Source organism: Halichoerus grypus, chromosome 4 (assembly GCF_964656455.1).
Source record: "Halichoerus grypus chromosome 4, mHalGry1.hap1.1, whole genome shotgun sequence".
Taxonomy (NCBI): domain Eukaryota; kingdom Metazoa; phylum Chordata; class Mammalia; order Carnivora; family Phocidae; genus Halichoerus; species Halichoerus grypus.
Window position 1 is genome coordinate 50,278,482 of NC_135715.1, and position 23,818 is coordinate 50,302,299.

At 38.3% G+C, this 23,818-nt stretch overlaps 1 long non-coding RNA gene across 1 annotated transcript in view; it reads right to left on the minus strand.

The window, feature by feature from the left end:
* Nucleotides 1–462: 462 nt before the first annotated feature.
* Nucleotides 463–23,818, minus strand: part of LOC144381476 (uncharacterized) — a 28,798-nt gene continuing 5,442 nt past the window's right edge. The window contains exon 3 of the long non-coding RNA XR_013446724.1: nucleotides 463–689. This is a non-coding gene — a long non-coding RNA (uncharacterized LOC144381476). The remainder of the gene's footprint in view (nucleotides 690–23,818) is intronic.

A 23,818-nucleotide genomic window follows, 5' to 3' on the forward strand; every position in this document is an offset into this window, starting at 1 on the left:
ATTCAAAATAAATCAACCAACATCAATCAATGCATACGTATTGAACACCTATTTTAAGCTCGCAGGGAGCCTGACCTTCGTTCTCACACAGCCAATTATGCCCCATTATGCTGATGAAGGGTTTGCTTTTCTTCCTAGGCCTGCTGCTCTGTCCTTGCCCGAATTGACCTTCATTTGGGTTGTCTTGACATCCTGCCCAGATCAACAAGGGCACTTCGAATTTTGATCCAGGCTTACTGAATGTTGGCCACTCTCCCAAATCTTGGTGCAAATAGAAAAGGAAATGAAAATTTTCCTACTGATTCTCGGTACCTCCCAGTAACCATTCACCATCCTGAGTCCAGGAATGAAGGGTCCAGAATAACGCAATGGACTCAACATAGGCATATTAGTTATCTCGCTGCAAAACAAAGTACTCTAAAACATAATAGCTTAAAAACAAAAAAACATTTATTTCATGTACTGTCTATGGATGAAGAATCTGGGAGCAGCTTTGTTGAATGGTTCTGGTTCAGGATCTTTCAGGAAGTTGCAGTGATGATGTCAGTTAGGGTTTCTGTCTTCTGGAGGCCTGGTGGGCTGGAGGGTCCACTTTCAAGATGGCTCACATGGCTGTGGGCTGGAAGCCTCAGTTCCTCATCACGTGAACATCTTTATACATGACACTTGCTTCCCTTAGAGAAAGTGATCTAAGAGAGGAAATAAGAAGAAAGCTATAGTACCTTTTATCACCTTGCCACACACTGTCTCTTCTGCATTCCGTTCCTTAGAAGCAAGTCACTAGGTTCAAGGGATAGCAGAACTAGGCTTCACCTTTTGGAGGGAAGAATGTCAAAGAACTTTGACCATATATTTCAAGATCACCTCAGTAGGTATATTAGTCAGGGTTCTGCAGAGAAACAGAACCAGTATGACATCTATCTATCTATCTATCTATCTATCTACCTATCTAAGAAATTGGCTCACACAATTACAGAGGCTGGCAAGTTCAAAATTGGAAGAGCCAATGTCCCAGTTCTGGTCCAAAGGTCAGAAGGTGCTGTAGAACCAGGAAGAGCTGATGTCCCAGTTCGAAGACCATCAGGCAGAATTTTCATTTACTCAGAGGTGGGTCAGCCTTTTATTCCATTCAGGCCTTCAATTGATGGGCTCACCGACATTATGGGGGACAATCTCCTTTACTCAAGTCCACTGATTTAAATGTTAATGTCATCCCAAAAAATCCTCACAGAAACACAAGAATAAAGTTTGACCCAGCTCGCTTGACACATAAAATGAACCATCATAGCCGGCATTCAAAACTGTTCATTAAAAATGACATATTTGTGTTGTTATTCCAGAATTTCATCAATTGACTGACCCATTCTCTGGAAAACAATGACTCTTGTTCCAATAGAATATTGCAATTTGCAAACCGCTTCTTCAAAGCTTTAGTAATTTTAAATTTCACAACATCCCTGATGAAAAAACTAAGGTCCAGAGAGGTTAAATAACTTGTTCAAAAACTCACAGCTAATTGGAAGAACAAAATCAAAAATCAAAGGAGAGGTTCTCTGAGTCCAGATCTATGGAATTTTCCTTCACACAGCTTTTTCTGCAACTGCATATTCTCTGTTGCCACTGTTATTTTTACCTTCAGGCAGATGAGCATCTAGCTCTAGTGTTCTAGTGTTTCCACGAGGAAAAACTTGAGTTTAGGTTTGTAAGGTAGGGTATTAGATTGTGATTTATCTTGAGCCACTTATACTCCCACCTTTAAATTTGTTCAGAGTTATACTGTTTCTGAAGTTAGACTCTCCTCAGTTTCCTCGGTTTTCTGTGTTGTAAAAAGAGTATTACAAAAAGAAAGATGCCAGAGCAAAAAGGTTTGAAAAGGCACTTGGCAAAGGGAATTGGAACATAATTTAGAATGTCTGACTATATTACTTTTTATAATTAGAACATTTCATGATTATAAATGGTTGATTATAAAACTTCAGCCAACCTGTCAGCCAGATACCTTTGGAAGGTCTAAAAAGAGCACTTTTTAATCCTGGAAAAAGCCCCACCTCCACAATAAAGTAAGATAAAATTACATTCCCAAGTCCCAAATGAGGGGAAAAAAACAAAAAACAAAAAACAGTGGTCACTGAAGAGTCAAGCTAAATGTATACCCTCAGCTCCTATTGGATACTGCAGATATGGAGGGGCACTCTGTACTAGCTCTAACTTCGTCCAGCTCAGACTCACTGAATTACAGCATGTCTCTGCAAGTCTCCCAATGCACAACTCTCCATCACCTGCAGGACAACGTTTCAATTCCTGATCCAGCATATGAGACCCATCAAGATATGCCATAGTTCTATGTATTTGCATACTTCAGTTCAATTAAAATACATTTGACAAATATTAGTTGAGAGTTAATAGGTCCCATGCTAGTTGAGAAGATATAAACAAACAAGAAAAGGCGCAACGTTGAGAAGCTCTCAACTTAAAGAGGGTAGGCTGACAAGTACACAGGTAACATACACCATGACACTGCAATCATAGACACGATCCAAGGGACAGGGACGGGTATGATAAAATTGGAGATTTCCACATGTAACAATCTTGTGCTAGATGTTGAAAAGCACACTGATTTTTTTTTTTTTTAGAAATAGAAAAGATAGCCAAGTGGAGGGCAGGGCAGTGGGATGTCAGGTGCGGGGGGAGGAAGGGTGAGTTCCAAGGACAGGGAATACCCTATCTAGAGCTTTGTAGAGAGACTACCAGAGGTTTTCATCCCCAGCAGCTTCTGGGGCAGTTTTGGAGTATCTGTAGGAGAGGAGACTCCTAGCTTCCTGCTCAGTGGCCGCAGCGCGAGGCTAACGCTCGCCAAAAGACTTACAGCTCCCCCTGCACACTGGCCGCTAAGCTCCTAGCCTTCAGCCCAATGGGGCAGTAGTTCCAAATTCTGGATAACCACCTGTTTTTCTCTTTTGCTATTTTGATCCTCCCAATATATATTTTCCCCAGTTTTAGTGAGATATAATTCACATGGAACATTGTATTAGTCCAAAACGCACAACAGAATTTAATATAGGTATATACGGTGAAATGGGCATCACAGTAAGTTTATTTAACAACAGTCACCTCCCACAGTTACAAAAAATGTTTTTCTTGTGATGAGAACTTTTAAGACTTGCTCTCTTGGCCTTCTGCAAACATACAATAGAGTACCACCAACTAGAGTCACTATGCTGTACATTACACCCCCAGAGCTTATTTGTGTTATTATTGGAAGTTTGTACCTTTCAACCACCTTCACCCATTTCACCTGCCTCCCTCCCCACCCCCACCTCTGGCAACCACCAATCTGTTCTCTGTATCTATGATTTCAGTTTATTCAGATTCTATGGATAAGTGAGATCATAACCGCATTTGTCTTTTTCTGTTTATTTCCTTCAATATAACGTCTTCAAGGTCCCAACCATGTTGTTGCAAATGACAGGATTTCCTTCTTTTTTACAGCTGAATAATATTCCATTGTGTGTATATGTGTGTATACATACATATGTACATATGTGTACACATACATAATATATATATATGTCACATTTTCTTTGTCCATTCACCTATGAATGGACACAGGTTGTTTCTACAGATTGGCTTTTGTGAATAATGCTGCAATGAACGTCCAACATCCAACATGTTTTTTTTAACTTATTTCCTCTGTTGAATTCTCTCTGCTTGAAATGCCTAGAAAAACTCATGTTATCCTGGCTGGACATTGACTAATACAAGCTCTAGTACAGAGTTATTACTGAATAATGAAAGAATTAATGAGGATGTGCTTATTCTCAAATTACCTAGTTTTGGCAAAGAAGTCATGCCTTTACGGTGACATCGTGAGAAGAACAGCATCATCAAAGAGTGGAGAATTTCCTAAGGTTCTTAAACAGAAAAGGGAATGACCACAGCTTCATTGTAACTATATTAAGCCACACTGGAGATTTTATAATCCTCTATCATCATTCTCCAACAAATAAGAAGAAAATTAGACATCATTTTGGATTTGGATATTATGAATTACAAAGTACACCCTATATTCTGTTGAAAAATGAAAAGTTCCAATGGAAAGGTTTTATACTTTCCTTTATAAGCTTCCTTAATCTCTAGGTTTACTTTGGTTGTATTTTCATACAGCCATGGGAGGTGAAATCAGAGTTATCTGCAAACAGTTTTCATTTTCAATGAGGCCATAAAGTTTAAAATGTACAGAAAATCGTGTATTGACTATACAGCATGTGAGGCTATTAGAGCCAAAGTGAATAGACTATACTTTTCTGCGAGGGGACAGTTTTGTCAGTAAGCTCTGGCGAGCAAAGATCAGACAGGGGAATTAGAGGGACAGTTTGATTTCTTAGGGAGATCAATGAATATGACAGGTTAATAGACGGCACACAGCTGCTGTCAGGTTCAGAAGAAGTGATGACAAGGGACAAAGGAGAGTATAAGACAAGCATTTATGGAACCAGAGTCCAGTTCTGTCTGGAAAATCAGAATGCCCTGGGGGAGACAGGAGTTAGCAGTTATCTTTCCTGGGATAAACAGAGCAATCAAAACATTTTAGATATTCAGAGGGTCCCCTAGGAACCCAGCTACTTTCTCCTCAAGGCCACAGAGACTTCTCCAAACACCAGTCTATGCAGTGAACATGTCAGCCATGGTTTTTGGATTAGTCTCCCCTGCGTGACATGCTCCCCTCAGGAAGACAGGAAGGTGTTCCCACCTGGTGAAGGTCAGAAGCAGGGAAATATTTTTCTTTGTGTTCATTACCCACTTATGGGGGGGAGGGCAGTGTAACTGAGCAGGAAGAAGATAGTCTTAGAAATCAAATATACCTGCACTGAAATTCAGTCTCTACCTTTCAAGTAATTCAGCGTTGATTAACCTCAATTTCCTTTGCCTCAAAATGAGAATAATAATATCTCCAGCCCAATGATCATTGAAGGCTTTAAACGAGACAATGGTGATGATGATGCAAATTATAAAAGCAAACATTTGTGTACAGTTTACTAGCAGACACTGTTCTGAGTGCTGTACATGTCAGGTCAGATACATATTTAAGATATGAATGTTTATAAAGTGCCTGTATAATACCTGGCACATTAGGAGTGCCTAATAAATGGCAGCTATCTTGCTGATATAAGTTGGTAGCAGCAACTTCCCCTTGAGTTCCAACCACTAAGGGCACAAGTACATTAAACTGGGTATGTCTTCTCAGGCTCATGCTTATAGGACTTACAGCAACAGCAATTCTTATCTAAGGACAGCATGATCTAAGCAGAATTTAGACCACCTGCAAAAAAGCAAAACATCTTTATTGATATTATTCTCAATATACTCATTCCTGGTCATGTAATGGAAAAAATACGAGTACCATCAGGAGGGTAATGTGGGGCATGGTGAATATCGAACTCAGGGATAAAAATTCTTAAAAACCAGTAGTGCAAGCTTTTGGAAGTGCACATTAGAATTAAGAGTGCAGAGAAGATGCTAACTGAGAGGGGGGAGTATAAGTAACAGATGCAAAGGAGAGAATTTATGGGAGATAATTGAAATGACAATCTCATAGTAATTATGTGTGATGAACGTATTGAAGAAGAATGAGAGGTTCAAACTGCGTATCAAAATGTCACAAACTCAGGCGCCTGAGTGGCTCAGTCGGTTAACTGTCTGCCTTCAGCTCAGGTCATGATCTCAGGGTCCTGGGATCCAGCCCTGTGTTGGGCTCCCCACTGAACAGGGAATCTGCTTCTCCCTCTGCTGCTCCCCACTGCTCATGCTCTCTCTCTCTCTCAAATTTTTTTTTTAAAGTCACAAACTCATAGAACATGAAGACAAAATCAGAGAAAGCATCAATCTCTACAGAATATATGCTATGTTCATTTTTATAAATAACATTTAGAAAGCACATATACAAATATTTACAGAAATAGTGCGAGGGTGCACTGGCCTTGGAGTCAGGCTCTTAGAGTCTGGCAAGCCACCTAACATGCCTCAAGTTTCATGCCTTCGTCTACTAGATGGAAATATTAATATCTGCCTCCCAGAGCCGGGTCTGTTTACCAAAGTGATGTATGTGACACACTAATCTCTACACAGTAGTCACTCAAGAAATGTTAGCTCTTTCCCAACTTAAATTCTGTAAGTTCCTTAACAATAACATCTGGATAAAACATACCCAAATCATTGGATTAAGAATACTAATTTATGGGCCCTTCCTAGTAAACCTAAGATCAACTTGATAGCACTTGGTGGGGGGGGGGGGGAAGGGGAATGTTTGGAATTTTGCATTATATGAGTAATGTTAATTAAAATTTGACAAATCGTAAGAAGAGTCAAAATCTATAATCAACTTTTTTCAATTCTCTCTAGAACTCAGAATATTTTTAAATGACCTTTAATAGGCCTAATAGGAAGACGAACAAAAAATTAAAGAACTAGACCACAATACTTTGAGAACAACCCTTAGTAATCGATTAACTGCCTTAAGAACACCAAGGCAAAAGAGGACTCTAGAAAAGGACATTGGATATAGGTAATAAAGATGCCACCTCATCGTGTGCAGAAACAAAACTCTGTAATGGGCACAATCTATGCAACACATACCTCTGTAAAAATATCATTGCAAATGAGAACTAGCAAAACTCATACAAATGTATTGCATCAATATCTCATTAGATAAGGGGTTGTGTATTATCCCAAGAGAATTTCACAGGACCGCTGAAGGTCAGCAGGCGGGGCTTTGGGAGGGGATGGTGGACACTGGTCTAAGAAATGCAGTATCAAATGGAGTAGGAGGAGGCCTCCGTGCAATCTCCAGCCACCACGTGGTCCATCTGGGACCGTACACTTGTACCTACACTAACATTCCAGCTAGAGTGCGAGGGGAAGGCGGAAAGGCTCCCCCCGGGTGTCAGCTCCGCTGGCAACAGAAGTGTTTTTTTAAGACTGCTCTCCAATCGTTAAGAACACTTTTGCTGTACAACGGAAGAACCTGTGGTTTGCTTCTCTCTGCTCTCAGCACCCTGATTAGTAGAGCTGCGAGGCTACAGCACATCTCACGCACAGTGGGTCCACTGCCAGTCCAAAGATTCTCAACTTGTGCTTTCTGGGTTGCCTGATTTGAAACTGCCCGGAGTGATACAAGTGTCTAAATCCACCTCCTGACTTTACAAGGAAAAAGTTTCATTCTACCCAAGGGTTGCTTCGTGTGTACGTGCGCATGTGTGTGTGTTTTGATAATAAAGTGTTTCCTATTTTTCTAATACATTTGCCATGAATCACTTTAAATAGCAAATCCTTTCTCTAGATCCTTTCCACATAGGTAGCAATAACTTTATATTAAATATGATTTTATATTATTCACATTTTGAGTAAAGAGAACAGAGAAGGACTGACTGTCCTTTAGCTAGTTATACCTCCTAAGTCTAGCTACAGAATCAAAGGTCCCTATAATTCCCTTCTTTCCACTGAGGTATTTATTGAGCAGTCACTATTGTGCTCACATTGCCAAACATTAAATGATCAAAACAATTAAAATCCACCCCATTTCCCAAACCTCTATAAACAGCAAATGAAAATATGTGGGCGCTGTAAGAAAATGATTAAGTGATAAATATTACTTTTTGATCATACATCAAAAACCTTTATTGATCATATATTATATGAGGCAACATAGTGTATTTATCAGAAGGCAACCTAATGCAAGTTATCTGTCTCACAACCCTACATACATACACATACACATACACACACACACACACACACACACGCACATAGGATTAGAAGTCAAAGAATCAGAGATTTAAATTCTGGCTCTGTCAATGTACTAGCTACAAACTTGAACAATGTATTTAATTTCTCTCAGCTTTAATTTCCTTATTTATAAAATGAGGATCATAATATCACAAAGTACTATGTATTTATATATAAGATTATATATGAATGAAATAAGGTAGCAGTCCACAGCAATTGCTCAGGAAATGCTCCTTTCCCCATGTGCAGAGTTCTGTCCCAATAGCAAGGTTATGGTGTGACCACCAAAGAGAATTACAAAGATTTTATAATATGCTATATTTTTACCCTTAAGGAACTACCATTTCAGTAGAGCATGAAAGATAGTCATTCATGAAAAGTTAATTCATAGTATTTTAGCATACAGAGGTTTATGGTAAGATGCCCACCAAATTTAAGGGTAGATTCTATATCTGAAATTAAACAAGTAAAATTGTACCCCTAATGGATGAGATGTGCCATGTGTTGAGGGGGTTCAATGCTAATGAGCATCAGCAACTGTAAACCCAAGGGGGAGTGGGAAAAACCCCTATCCAAACATCCATGCCAGGCAGGGCTTGGGGTTGCAGTGAGAGAGGTATCTAAGGACGCCCCGAGGAGTTGAACTCATGTTCTGGTCAGTCAACTCAACAGTTGTAACAATTGACCTAACTTTCTTTGTTCTGATACCAGGCTCACAAAACAGCCTTTGACCATAACTTGACTTCCTAGGTAGGCTTTCATCCTGGGGAAAGGATTTACCGACCCATGGACACATGCTTTCCCTTCTGTTTGGAAGTTCTGTTTTCATTTTACACTTCACATTGTAAACTAACAAATACCATGAGTCGCCATAAGTTTCAACCACCAGAATCATTTCCCTTGAGCCTAGACATCTCTGGGCACAAAGACAAAACCGAATGAGGCTCTGAACTACCAAACCGTGACCAGATCCTGGATCATGTAAGGTGGCATGTTTTTCCAGTCTCAGTAAATATTAATCAGCATATTTTATGTTCCAGATTGGTGCTTCAAAATTAAAATCCAGAAGAAAATAGCACTAGAAAGAAACAATCTCGTTTCATGTTTAGGCCACTGGAAATGTAAAACAGCAGATAAAACTTCAAATAATACAACAATGATTCTCTACTGTGGTCACACAGAACCACTGGTTTTGGTTTCTGGGTATCTATCTATATATAGATATATATACCTCCAGGGATAGATAGATAGAGATATAGATATAGATGATATAGATATAGATATAGATATAGATATAGATATAGATATAGATATAGATGATATAGATATAGATATAGATAAATCTCAGGCCACAAGCTGGTGTCTTCCGACTATAAACCAAGAAGGGTTATGTGACATACAAAGCCAACACAGAGGTTTAAATAAACAAGTCCTTAAATAGCAAGGAAAAATGTAACCCATACTAATTCTGTTATGTGACATCCTGATCAATCAATTGGTGTACTGTTTTGCTTCATCTATTGATACTTTATCTTGACATTAGTCAAGAATTGAAGTTTCTTAAAGGCAGGAATTAGATTTATTTTCTTTATGTTAGTTTCACTTCCCTAGCCCCGAACACACCCTTGCATATTGATATGTTTTTTAACATATTATAAATGCGATGTATGAAATGCCTTATAGATTTAACCAATCTTCTTTTTCATGTTTACTCAGAAAAAAGTATGTAGTGAATCAAACAAGTATCCAGGAATGTAATTAGTGGTCAAAACCAGTCTATTAATTGCAATATTAAAAATCTCTCTCCCTCCCTCTCTGTCTCCTCCTCCACCCACCTTCCCTCCCCCTCCTCTTCCCTGCCTGCCTTCCTCCCTCACTCTCATTCTCCATCTCTTTTTCTCCCTCAAAAGCTGGGATCCACCGGATCTTGAAAATAACACTTTTTTATGTACAAACAACCTAGAGTTGAGAAGCTGAAGAGAATAAGTTTTCTTAAGGCTAACAGTGAACAACCATGGACGGGCTGGAATATCGACCTCGAAAGATTTTAATTACACAGATATCGATTGGGATAATGGCAATTTAATTACAGAAAAGAATAAAAGTTCTGTCCTCAAGTCACATTGGTTTTTGCTCCTAAGAGTTTCTTTGCCTAGTCTTTATGGAGAAAAGTTTTTGGGGGTTTTGCTTTTTATTTATTTTTTCTCCTGGAACCTTTCCTAAAAATTCAGCCAAGTATGATAAATCAGATTGAAGCTGGGGAGCATCTCAAATCTAGTTATCAACTCATTATTTGATTTGAAATGCTCAAGAGAGTATGCTGCTTATGAAGAGAAAGAATGCAAGCATTTCTGATTTTGGGAAAGAAGACTTTGAAGACTTAGAAAGAATGCAAAGTGCCCTGAGGAATGTTGATTGGGATTCTATAAGGTATGAGAAATTTACTGCACATAAGTAAGGAATTGAGCATTTAGGAAATAATTGGAAAGGCTAGCATTGAAATTCAACTGAGACAAGTAGTAATCACAGCACTGAATTTAGAATGAAAGAGTTGAATGTGAAATAAAATACGAGAACACTCACTAAAAGACCATTAAAGGCAGTGCTTTAGTTGAGGGGGTTTTAAAAAAATTTTCTTGTCCATGATAGTTTATCTTAAAACATTGTATACTTCAAATCTGCAAGGAGGTGAATACTTTATTATGTTGTAGTATTAGAGAATGTAAATACATAGCCTATGACTAAACACTACTTTTAGTGAAACTTATTTACTCAAGAGAAATCCATGTAGAACACCTGGGTCTTTGAAAAGATTGGACTACTCTAAAAAACTTTTCATAACTACAAGTAACAACCTTTATAATGAGAATTTCTAAAAACTGGTCATCATTGGATGGGATTGAAATTTTTTTTTCTATTATGATTTTCGGGGTTTTTTTAAGATTTTTTTAAAGAGTTATTTATTTATTTTTGAAAGGAGGGGCGCAGGGGGGCAGAGGGAGAGGGAAAAGAAGAAAAGCAGACTCCCCACTGAGTGTGGAGCCTGACACAAGGCTGGATCCCGGGACCTGAGATCATGACCTAAGCCGAAATCAAGAGTCAGATGCTTAACTGACTGAGCCACCCAGGTGCCCCATGGATTTGGTTTTAATGGCATTTGTTATATATCATATATATCATCTCCCCATGTGAGATGATATATATATAGTTACAGTTATGTAATTATTAACTATGTTAAATAATAAGTATATTAACTATATTCAATTATAGGTGTATATATAGTTATAATAGAAACATGAATACATGCAGGACATGACAACTCATGAGAGAATATAAAATATTTTAATATATGAGGGCTCAGAAACTTCCTTCCCCCTTTAGCCCTTTCTACCTTTTAAACCTCACTGTATTTTGTTGTTTTATTTTGGTTTCTAGTCCTTCTTTATTCCTTAAGTCATTTTAAACGTGTATTTTATAATGTCCTTCAGATTTTTTTACCCAAGTTCTTAGTAGGTAACTTCTGGATCTCTACAGTGGATTATGTCTCTTATGGTTTGTAACTTTTACCAGGGATTGTTTTAACTCTAGGAGTTCTGTATAGCCTGGGTTGTAGGAAAGTCCTGACAGAGGAGTGATGCATTTGCTTCTCGAGGGAGATTCATGGGTTTTACCAATATGGGATTAATTTTTTTGTCCTAAGATTTATTTACTTACTTTAGAGAGAGAGAGAGAGAGAGAGCGTACAGTGGGGAGGGGCAGAGAGGGGGGGAGAAGGATAATCTTAAGCAGACTCCCCGCTGAGCATGGAGCCCAACACCGATGCAGGGCTCAATCTCATGACCCTGAGATCACCACCTGAGCCAAAGCCAAGAGTCGGATGCCCAACTGACAGCACCACCCAGGCACCCCAAGGGACTAATTTTTATAATAAATTTCCTGGCTTGGGGAACTCCACATCATGCCAAAATATAAATTTGGTCACATAATCCAAACACGGCACTACTGGTGCCTTTGTTAGTTCATGGGAAACTTCACCCCACCTCCAGAGCTTCAGGAAGAGTACAGAGACTCTCACTGAGCAGGCAGCACTTCCAGGAACCAGCCTTATGCAAGAGTCTTAACTCAAGCTCCACATCTTATATAAGCCAAGGCTCCTACCTCCTGTCCCCATATGGTTGTTAGAAACTCAGCCCCTGAGCTCCTATAACCAGGAGTGTTAGGTCCCAGTTTGCTGTGACATCAGCTGGGATGCTTACTGCTCTGGCTTTAATCACTGGTGTGGGCATTCGGGTTTTCCTTTTCTTATTTTCAAGCTCAGTGTTTACATATCTAAATTCTGTATATATTCCATCCTGTTCATATGCATTTAGATTTTTATTGCTACTAGGAAGAGGGCTATGTTAAATGAGTCTTCTGTGTTGCTAAAATCAGAAGTCTCCTGATAACGGGGAGAACAGATTTTTCACGAAAAAGCTGTCAAGAAGGAAAGAAAAACTCCCCAAGATTTTATTCAAAGTTGTCATGGCATAAGTATTTAAAGCCCTTCAAAATTATAAGAAAATGTGAGCATGAGAAAGTCTTATCTAAAAAGACTTATTTAGATCTAGTACCAGCTACATACCCAACATGTTTTTCTTCTACCAAAAAAAGTAAAGACATTGGTGCTGTGGAAACATAAAAATGTGAATTGTTGGTGTAACTTAGTTCAATCCAAGATCTAGACTAAAACGGGAGACTTTCATCGTTCTTACCAAGTGCCTCTCATAAGCCCCATAACCCAAGAGAGACCAGAATGCCAAAATGAAACGAGGTAGGGTGGCAGCAGGAAAGGATTACAAGGAACTAGATTAGGGTCTGGCCCTTGTTTAATAGAAGCTTTTAGGGAGTAGACGGCTGCAACCAAGCACCACCAAATACGTCAGTGAAGCATCCCACGATGCCAGAACCACACAGGCAACGCGGCAGCAAATCGAAGTGCCAGGCAGGCGAAGAGAAGCCAGAGTCTGACACCAGGCATGAGTGACAGAAGTGAGCAGCAAGACACCAGGAAGGCATCCAGGAGGCAAATCTGTTCCGACAGCATATTTGGGATGGTGAACAATTCCTTACGTTCTAATCCAGCCCTTGGCTCCATCCGAGGCTTAGATGAGAAGTGCCCGATCTTTAGGCATAACCATAATTTACCTCAACAACACTAGTTCTACTGCCTTCACAGGATCGCCACCAAAATGTAACATCAGCAGGATTTCTGTAGGATACAGCGTAGGAAAGCCCTTTTGCTAATACTGACCAAGAGAGGACCGGGCTTCAGTCCAACAAGTTTTTCATTATAATTAAGTACATCACTTCTAGTAATCATACATATGTGTGTACCCCCCACTGTATGTGCGAATAAATGAACGTATATATATCAAAGCTTAAAGCTAGAAGAAACCTTGTGGAGCATATTTTCAAACACCTGAACTTACAGAGAAGGAAATTCAGGTCCACAACTTGATGTGGCTTGGTCAACTCTGTATTGCTAGCTGACAGCAAGGCAGATATGGCAGAACATACGCTAGGATCAAGTTTCCTGACTCTCCGGTCAGTAGTCTTCCCAGCAGGGCAATACTGTATATATAATTTCCGTAGACTCGTGAAGAGGGTTGAGTTCATCATAATTCTCATAATCCTCAGCTACTGGTACACTGTCATCTTAGTCCATATAATACCTTTAACTGATATTCTCTTAATTTTTTAAAAGATGTTTTCCCTTTATTCTCCATTTCCCGTCCTCCACACAGGAACTCATTCAAATGTGACCAATATATGATCTTGAATATGTACATTTCCTTTGCTCATTGTACATGTGCTTCAGTGTGCATGAATGTGTTTTTAAGTTCCCTAAATGGTATGGATACAGTTCAAGTTCTTACTTCTCTTCCTAAAATCTACCTCTTAAGAGCAGAACATTGGGCTCCACGTACATCCAATTCATTGCTTCTAACCATTGCCTAGTGTTACTTAGTAAATGTCTACCACATTTTAGTTATCCACTCCCACTGATAATAGACTCTAAGATCTTGGAGCTGTTGAATAATTTCCTTCTGAAATTCAAACAATCACTACAATCTACAGCCGGATTCTATCACCCAATAGGGCAGGTTTCCTTACAATGTATAAGGTCCTTACAACATACAAGGTCTTATGAGCTCCTGTTTACAGCTTATGGAATCTTTTGCTCAATGTGCTACTTCTTAAATATACCACTAATAGTTACTAACATAGGGAAAAATGTCAGTGGTTACAGGAATCTGGGCTATGAACACATCATATCTAAATGGTGTGGGATATAAATTCTCTGTAAGATTAGAAATGTGCTTTGTTTATTTGTGTCAATTAAAACTAAATTTATTGGTTCACCATAGAAAATAGCTTTAAAATGTATGGGAACATCATTTGCCAATTAAAATTCTAAAAACATAAGTCAATTGATGACTCTAGTCACAAATAAATAATGAGGAAGTATTCACAGTACAATGTGTGGGAGCAAATATTCAAAACAAACAACAAACTATTAGTGATTCAGTATCCCCAAAACTGAATGTTGCTAAATATTACCAGACCCCCAACATGAAAAGAAAAAAGTTTGTTTCTCTTAGTTAGGATACTTACTCAAATCTGATCATGTATTCTGTCCAATACGTACAATGCATTTTTTACTTATACTTTTAAACTGGAACTTAGACAAGGAATGAGAGGACATCAGGCATGCAAGAGATTGAGATGGATGAAGACTCAGGACAAGCAGCATAGCATGGCAAGCTAAGAATTATGTCATCCATATTTAAGAGCTACTTTAAAATTCTGCATGAACGCCAAGCAGTGACTATCAGGAAACTGTGAGTTCTAAATGGAACCCCTTTTTTAACTGATGTATGACTTCAGGTTAGTCATCCAACCTCCCAAGAATATCCTGACCCTCTATTAAAGAAAGAAGGAACATGTCCCACTTCACATGTTGCGGTCATAAAACCCAGTGACACTAAAGCACTTAGAGTAAAAATGAACTTCAGTATTTTAATATTCACATAGAATGACTCATAACTGAAGCTGATGTGCTGACCACCAAGAAGGATACACGAATAATATGGAAACTGGTGCTATGGGCGTTTGAGAATTTTCCTTTGTAGTTAAATTTCTTTTTATTGAAGTTGATGTGTTATGACTTAAAGAGTCATTTGGGTAGGAGAGTATTTAAAAGACATAAGAAAATTATTTAACAAGATTATTAGGCCAATACACACTAAGTTGCCAATCAAGAAATGTTACTGGCTACTGTTAGAATGTAAGGTTCTGTGTGCATAATCACAGAAGTGGGAAATATTCATGGGGCAACTGGTGGCTCAGTTGGTTAAGCATCTGACTCTTGGTTTCAACTCCAGTCATGATCTCAGGGTCATGAGATGGAGCCCCACATGGGACTCCACACTCAGCTTGGAGCCTTCCTTCTCTCTCCCTCTCTGTCCCTCCCTCTGCTCATGCTCTCTCTCTCGTTCTAAAATAAATAAATGAATGAATGAATGAATGAATAAATAAATAAATAAATAAATAAATAAATAAATAAATATCTTTAAAAAAACAAGAAGTGGGAAATATTCCACTGAAGTGCCAGTAAGGGGCAGAGTAAGCTTGAGGCTATCTACACAAAAAGAATATCTCCGTACCACCCACCCTTCAAAGCATACATACACACACACACTCACAAACACACACACACGAGTTAGGGAACAAAAATCAAGTTCCAAAAAATAGCTTAAAAGAACTGAGGGGAAAATGCTGGTAATAAAAGTGATGTGAGGGCACCTGGGAGGCTCAGTCATCTGCCTTTGGCTCAGGTCATGATCCCAGGGTCCTGGGATCGAGCCCCGCGTTGGGCTCCCTGCTCAGCGGGAAGCCTGCTTCTCCCTCTCCCACTCCCCCTGCTTGTGTTCCCTCTCTCACTGTCTCTCTCTCTGTGTCAAATAAATAAATAAAATCTTTAAAAAGAAAATGATGTGAGAAAGGCTTGGAGGACAGATCCAGGAGATAAAGTACACATTACAATGAATTTCAAAAGAGAAGCAAGAAGCAATGAACATGTAAATAGTACAAAAAAATCTACCAGTAAAATAAAGAATTGAATTTGCAAGTTGAAAAGAATTTTTCCTTGAAGAATTCAAGATAGAATACCCCTTTCTAGGTCTATCTTGGCAAAACATTTGAATTATAAGGCTTTAAAAAAAAGCCAATAACCATAAAAATAGGAAAAACTAAACAAACTTACCTACAAAAAATTAAGTGGTAGGCCATAAGAAGAGGAGAAGAAAGTATATAAATTTTCTACCTTACACTGCATACGTAAAATAGTCATTTGCCAATTACAATTAGAAAAATCCAAATTCAGAAAAGTTTTTCACTTAAAGGTAACAAAAAATAGAGAAAAAAGAAGTTGCATGGCTTCCAAATCACTAATGACAAAAAGAGGAAGCAAATGTCATCAGAGAAAAATGAAAGTATAAAAGTAAATAAATGAGAGAAATGGCACAAAAGTATTAGAATGGCATCAGATTGCTCCCCTACAATACTGGTACCTAGAAAAAGAATAGAGTATCAGGTAGAAATTAAGACAGCAACTCAAATTTCCTCCATCAAGATATAATCCATCTGTAAGAATGAAAGAATGCTGTTCAACAGTAGATGGATGGATGGATGGATGGATGGATGGATAGATGGATGGACGGATGGGCAGATGGATGGATAACTATTAGATTGTTAATATGGGGTATATTCATGTAGGAATGCTGCTGTAGGGAGAGGGAACAGGAAAGAAAAAAATAGATGGCATCTTCTTAAAATGCACGTACACAATTATACTTCTGTATTAAGACAAATTACATTTGTGGGCACATGTATAAATTAACATATAGAATCTTCAATAAAAAGATATTTTTCTGGAAAACAATTTCTAAAACTGTCTCAAGAAATAGAAAACATGAATAACAAAGAAGTTGGAAGAAAAAAGCTATAAAAATTCCTGAACAGAAGATTAGGACAGCATCCTTGTGATAGATACAAAAAATACTGAGTAAACAGAAAAAGTATGTATAAATAAGAATTCTTCAAGTTAAAAACTTCAGATCATCAAAAGCACCCAGAAAGAAAACAAACAAACAAACAAAAGCCACAGACAGGGAATAAATATAGACATCTGAGAAAGGACTTGTATCAAGAATATATAAAGGACAGCATTAAATTGATAATAATAAGAAAAATACAAATAAATGGGCAAAGGCTTGAAAAGACACTTCACAAAAGAGGATAAATGAATATCCAACAAGCATATGAAAGGGGATGGACATCATTCGTCTTCAGAGAAATGCAAATTAAAACCACAATGAGATTTCACTTCACACCCACTCGAATGACAAAAAGACTGATAATACCAATGGCTGGTGATGATGTGTAAGAACAGTCTTTCTTACTCATTGCTCATGGAAATATACAATGGTACAATCACTTTGGAAGATGGTTTGGTAGTTTCTTATCAAGCTTCAGTTATGGGCCAGTAACCATACTTTTAGGTGTATATAAAAAAGAAATGATAGTATATTTCTATAAAAATGGATGAACACAAACCTACACAAATACTTTATTCACAAGAGACAAAAAACAGAAATAGTCCAAATGTCTATTAACTCATACATAAAGAACTGATAACATATCAATATAATAGAATACTCCTCGGTAATTAAAAGAGATGATTACTAATATAAACAACAACATGGATGAAGCAAAGAACCACTATATTTAGTGAAAAAACCCAGAGACAAATGGCAGCATACTGAATAATTTCATTCATACGAAGTTCAAGAATGGGCTGGAAAGTGACATGAGGGAATTCTTTGGGGTAACAGAAATGTTCTATTGGGGTGGTGGTTGTAAGAATGGATTCATGTTGCTAAGTCTATCAAACATTATTTGATGTATTTAAATTATGCTTCAATAAAACTGAGTTTAGGAAAGATCACATATAAAAAACAAAGAAGCAAAATTGGCATATAATATTAACGCAGAAGAAAACTTAAAGAACATTTTATGGTTAAGAAAATACAACTGAATCTATAAGAGTTGAAGTGATAAAATTAACAATGGTTTTAGCTATCATTTAAGTGCTGGCCTATGCCCTTTTCAACATGATCTCTTTTAATCCCCAAAAAGACAATGACACTACTGGTTCTACTCCCCATTCTTTCTTACCAAAATTCTGTTTTGTACAAGTCCCCAGCCCTTCCCACAGAGCCACGTGCTTCAGGGGATCGCGACTCCCCCTTCGCCTCGCCTGGGTGGCCCAAGGTCCTTCTGACTCTCCCTAACAATGACTGGTTCAGGAATGGGCAAGTGATCAATTCTGACCAACGAGATATAAAAGAAAACCCAGTGAGATGCTTCTGGGAAAGCATCTTGCCTGTAAAGCAAGCCATATGAGATTATTATCTTTCTTCTTCCTCTTGACATTGTCATGCCTGGGTGCAATGGCTAGAAATACTGCAGCCATTGGGCCATCTTGAAGCCCTTGTGTAGGTATTTGCACATAAAAACAGCCTAAGTGATAGTTATGAGTAGTCCCCTTCACAAATGAAGAAAATGACCCTCAGAGGTTTGATAACTTGCATGAAGGGACACAGTAACTACGTGGTAATAACAGGACATCTCTAGCTCTACCTCAGTCTGAAATCAATGCTCTCCAATACTCCTTATTGTCTCTACTCAAGTTGATGTTAAAGCTAACATAAACTTTCCATGTTCATAAAGCTTTACAAATCCTAGTCCACTGTTTATTTTACTACATGGGGGGGCTAAAATACTCTTGTTACTGCATCGGGGTAAGGGTAGGATTAACTCGCAGCTGCTTTTCCTGTCTTTTCTATATGGCCCATCTCTTCATGCTCTCTGTATGATCAGCAAGCCTCAGGTCAAATGCCACCCCAGCAAATCTTTCTTGCCCTGTGCTGACTGTATTAAGCTTTTTCTCTTTTGTCTTCCTTGCCTCAAATACATGTCTGCCCCTTGGAGCTGCTGTTTTAGTCCTCTTTTATCCCAGCACAAAGCGTCATGCCCGGTGTATCACAGATGCTTAATGCCAATGGAGAAGTCATCCTTATGGTCCTTAGCACATGCAATTCAATATTTAATATTTATTTATAACAGCTCTATAATGTTTACTGTTGAATGACTGCAAGTCTAGCCTCTTCAAAAAGGTTGCAAGTCTGAAATGAGACCCTGGAATGCACGATCTCTGGCCCATGCTGTCTTTGAGAGTCTATTGCTGTGTTTCTATTCAAGAACAAAGATGTACATTTTCTTTTAGGATGCCTACCAAGGTGCTTGGCACAGGAAATATTTGCCTGCCTGCCATCACTTGAATATTTGAAAGAAAAAATAATGTTCATGTTGTCACATCTTGACATTTCTAATGCCTCCGAAAAGTCATTCTGCAGTGATGGAAATTATGAAAGGAAAATGAGGATGACAATTTGTCCAATTTGATTCACTGCGTCAGTGGGAAGCAGATGTAAAACAATATATGTATCAGGGCGCCTGGGTGACTCGGTCGGCCAAGCCCCTGACTCTTGATTTTGGCTCAGGTCATGATCTCACGGTCGTGAGACTGAGCCCCGCGTCAGGCTCTGTGCTTAGCACAGAGTCTCCTTGAGATTTTCTCTCTCTCCCTCTGCTCCTCTCCCCACTCTCTCTAAAAAAAAGTAAATTTTTAAAAGAAAAAGAATATATGTATTAAAATACAAATTCATAATCTCCCAAGTCATCCAGAAGATAGAAGTATTAAAAGTACTAAAAAGTATTAAAAGCAGTATTATAAGCATAAGTTTGACTAAAGAACATAGACAATTTAGGTGGAACATTTGAAAGTGATAACATCTTTTCCGGATCCCCAGGCTCCAGAAAATGGATAAACAGGGGTGCGGTGGGAGGGGGATGTCAAAAACTATGTCTCACAGGCCAGATACCTATTTTTGTAAATAAACCTGTATGGAAACACAAACCACCCCGTTGTTTACTTACTGTCTATGCTTTCGAGCTGCAGTGGCAGATTTGAGCAGTCACGCCACGGACCATGCCGCCCACAAGCGTCAATACTTACTCTCTGGCCCTTTAAGACCAAGGCTGCAGAGCCCTAGGCTAACCTACAGACAAGTGTCACATTGTTACGGGGGCATTCCCTCACGGTTAAGACACATTCTAGAAGATGTGCGACAGTTATGTTTGACATGATCAGGATTAATCGAAAACTTTCGCTAGCTTTGAGGGAACGATTCTAAGAGTGTAGACAGAACAGGCAAAGCATAAGCATTTATTGAATTACCCAAAATGGAAATTTGTCTTTAAAATGCCAAGTGGCCTGTTTTTCTTCATTAGAAAACAGTCTCTGCTACATGTACAGTATGGATTCATCACAGCAGCAACATTCTAATTGCGGGCTGTGAAGAGTTCTAATTGAAATAAGATTAATGAAGAGCCATGCCAGCCTCCTACAATATCACAATCTGTAGGAACACTTAGCTTCTGTGAGTCATTTTCCTCCCCAAAATAACTCAGATTAAACAGCAACTTCCAAACTAATGGCAACATTTCCGTCCAGATTTCTTTTTATGTCTTGCATCATGTTCCAGGATACAGCACACGGAGCAGGACTCATCTTCTGCCATCAGCTAATGTTGTTAAATGTCAGGCATTTAATAAAGTTAAAGGGCAAAAAAGTTTTAAAGAATTTATTCTGCCTAGCAATCAGCCCTTGAGAAGACTCAGGAAAACTCATTGCTTTATTGACTGGAGCAGAATGAGAAATTTTGTCATCAGGTTCTGAAAACATCACCTAATGCCCTGAGAAATTCAAAAGCCCTGTGAACGATGTTCCTATAGGTGTATGCATGCATTTTGTGTGTGCACATGTCTATGCATTCAGAGAACATTCATGAAATATAATAGCAAGTGTACTCTTGTGTTCCCCAAATGTAGAGTTTGCGTAACAGCAAAGTAGGTTAAATTCAGGTGTTTGAGAGCCAGGGCATAATTCCTAATAAGAGTTGTTGGTATGTTCCAGTTGCCCAAACACTGGTCAAAGGATGGGAGAAAGCAGAGCTCTCCGACCTCAAACTGGGATGAAGGGTCTCTTATCGTGATTTCTCCAGTGTCCTTCAAGGAGGGAATCCCCTCAGTCTTCCTACTCTATTCTACCACTGGACTCAGAGATGAAAAGATGAGGTTTATCTCCTTTTATTGCCTCAATCTCCTCTTTAAGTATATCGTGAGGGGGAGGGAACTGGTAGAAACTGAGGAGAAAAATAACAATTTCAAACTGCCATCTTAGAGTATAAAAAATTAAATTTGCTAAGAAAAGAGGGTAGAGAGTGTTGGCAAAGTCAAGTCCCCTACCCTAAATGAGTTCCATTTTAAGACAGACATTAGAGCACTTCAGTATAAGTATGTATAGTTAAATTTTAAAACATTTTGGGTGTCCTCCTTGTTTCCAGTACATACCATAGACTGATATCGCCATTAGCTCTCTTAAACTAGAAATTCTGTAAGGAGTGGACTTATTTTAATGAAGCATGTATAGTGAACAAAACAGCAATGACTGACTCCCTTTGCACTCTAGTAGCAAATTTAAAAGGAAAAATATATACATGGAGCTATTTTTAAAGCCTCCGGAGCAAGATGCCACAAGCCTGAGAAATTGTTTCCTCTGATCTCTTGAGTTTTAATGACTAGCTAGCAGCATTCAATTACAAACTGGTCATTAACAAGAAATCTAATTGCTATTAGCAGACAGGTAAACAATTCATATCGGCATCACAATGTGCACGGAGGGCCATTTTATAGTGTCAAGTGAAATGAACGTTTCCTTATGACAAAATAAATAACATCACTATATTTATAAAATGGCATTGCCTCGTCTCTTCAAATATACAGTAATATACAAATAGCTGTAAACAGTAGTAGTGAACTAGATGATACCTTAATTTTTAAGTTTTTTGGTTAATGGCGCAAACAAAGCTGCTAAATAAGGCACAAATCCTATTCTCTAAGAAGTAAACTCCTACCATCATTTAAGGTTTCAAAAACTTAAGCCACAACTGGAAACCCATCTTTCGACCAAAGGTTATCAGGGAAGAGTTTACCTATGAATATCTCCCACTATTTAAAACATAAATATAAATATTAAATTGTATTGCCAGTATGTATTTAAATATTATATAACTTTTTTAAACCAGAAAAAAAGGAAAGTATTAAAAAATGAACAGAGAAAGTGTAAGTTTAAGATAACAAAAGATTCTGTGTTTTGATTTCGACACGGTCACAAATTCTTACCTTCTTTAAAAAGATCCAGATTGGTTACTTTACCTGGAGTGCCAAAGTTACTCTTTGTCTATACGGAGTCACCCAAAGTGATTTTGCATCACATTATAGTTTATCAATTAGGGCTTAAAAATACATAACACCCTGACAGAATCATCAAACACCTTCCTGAGTCTTTTCCTCTCTAGGTAGAAGAATTACAGCTGTTAGTTTCAACTTACAAAGAAAATCTTACCCTAAAAATCATCAGGAACCCTAGTAAAACAAAAAAAGAGGCCTAATATCATAAGCATGTTCTTTATCAACATAATAACCCCATATCATTGATGGCCAGGCAGCAGGATAGACATACTTGGAAGTTCACTGATAATTTAAGACTCCTACAGCATTTTTCTGCAATTGAGTCTTAATGAGAAACTAAATCTTAGTGAAGAAAAAGATAAGTATTAAATTCTATTATCAATGTCATGATCAGATTTGAAAAAAACTAATTTTTACTGGGAGTTAGGTTTTTTTGTTTTATTTTATTTTATTATGTTATGTTAATCACATACATTAAATCATTAGTTTTTGATGTAGTGTTCCATGATTCATTGTTTGCATATAACACCCAGTGCTCCATGCAGAACGTGCCCTCTTTAATACCCATCACCAGGCTAACCCATCCCCCGTCCCCCTCCCCTCTGAAACCCTCAGTTTGTTTCTCAGAGTCCATAGTCTCTCATGGTTCGTCTCCCCCTCCAATTTCCCCCCCTTCATTTTTCCCTTAAACAATATTCTAGGTATTAAAGAGGAAGAAATCATAAAGTCACGTAGGACCAAAGCCATCTCAAATGTGTTCCTAGTAACTGTGTCCTCAATACTGTAGACCTTTGGCCCAGAGGGAGGAGTGGACTGACCAGATGACACTCACTCTAAAAAGCCAACAGATCTCCCCCAGACACACAAGTTCCTTCCTTCAGCATTTAATAGCAACATGGTGAAGAAAATACATAATAATCAAGTTCTTTCTTGTCTCCAGTCTAAGTCCTTGCCACTTTGCAAATTCATTTTCTCTTGTTTTCCTCTTTGGAGACAGAGAACAGCTGGTTGTCATCTTCTAAATACTGTAACAATCCCTTATATACTTGAAGATAGTAATTAAGTCATCCTCTCAGCCTTCCCTTTTGAGAAACTCAAATTCCTTTTTAACACAAATTATCAAAAAAATTGCCACCGCCTTGGACATGAAAATTATTATTGCATCGACATTCTCTGTAAACCCCACTTTGTTTCTGGAACTGCTCCTTCTCCAAGAGCAAAAGCAGAAGCGCACTGCCTTGATGAGTTTGAGTCCCGCTTGTCTGTCTTCATCCTTCTTACGACATAACGTCACTGGTGAACTTGGGTTCTCCATTAACCTCCCACGAACACTTTGCACTTCTCAGGTAAACTCCTGTGACTCTTAACCTCCCAGTCACCTTTCACTCCTTGCCTCCACCCCCTCACATTCTAAAACAAGAGCCCTCATGAAGAACAGCATCTTTAGCAGCTATGACAAGCTCTCTCTCTCTCTCTCAAATAAATAAAATCTTAAAAAAAAAAAAAAAAAAAAAAAGAGTGCAGCTCCAAATACTAACTACATAGGCTGCTTGAACCC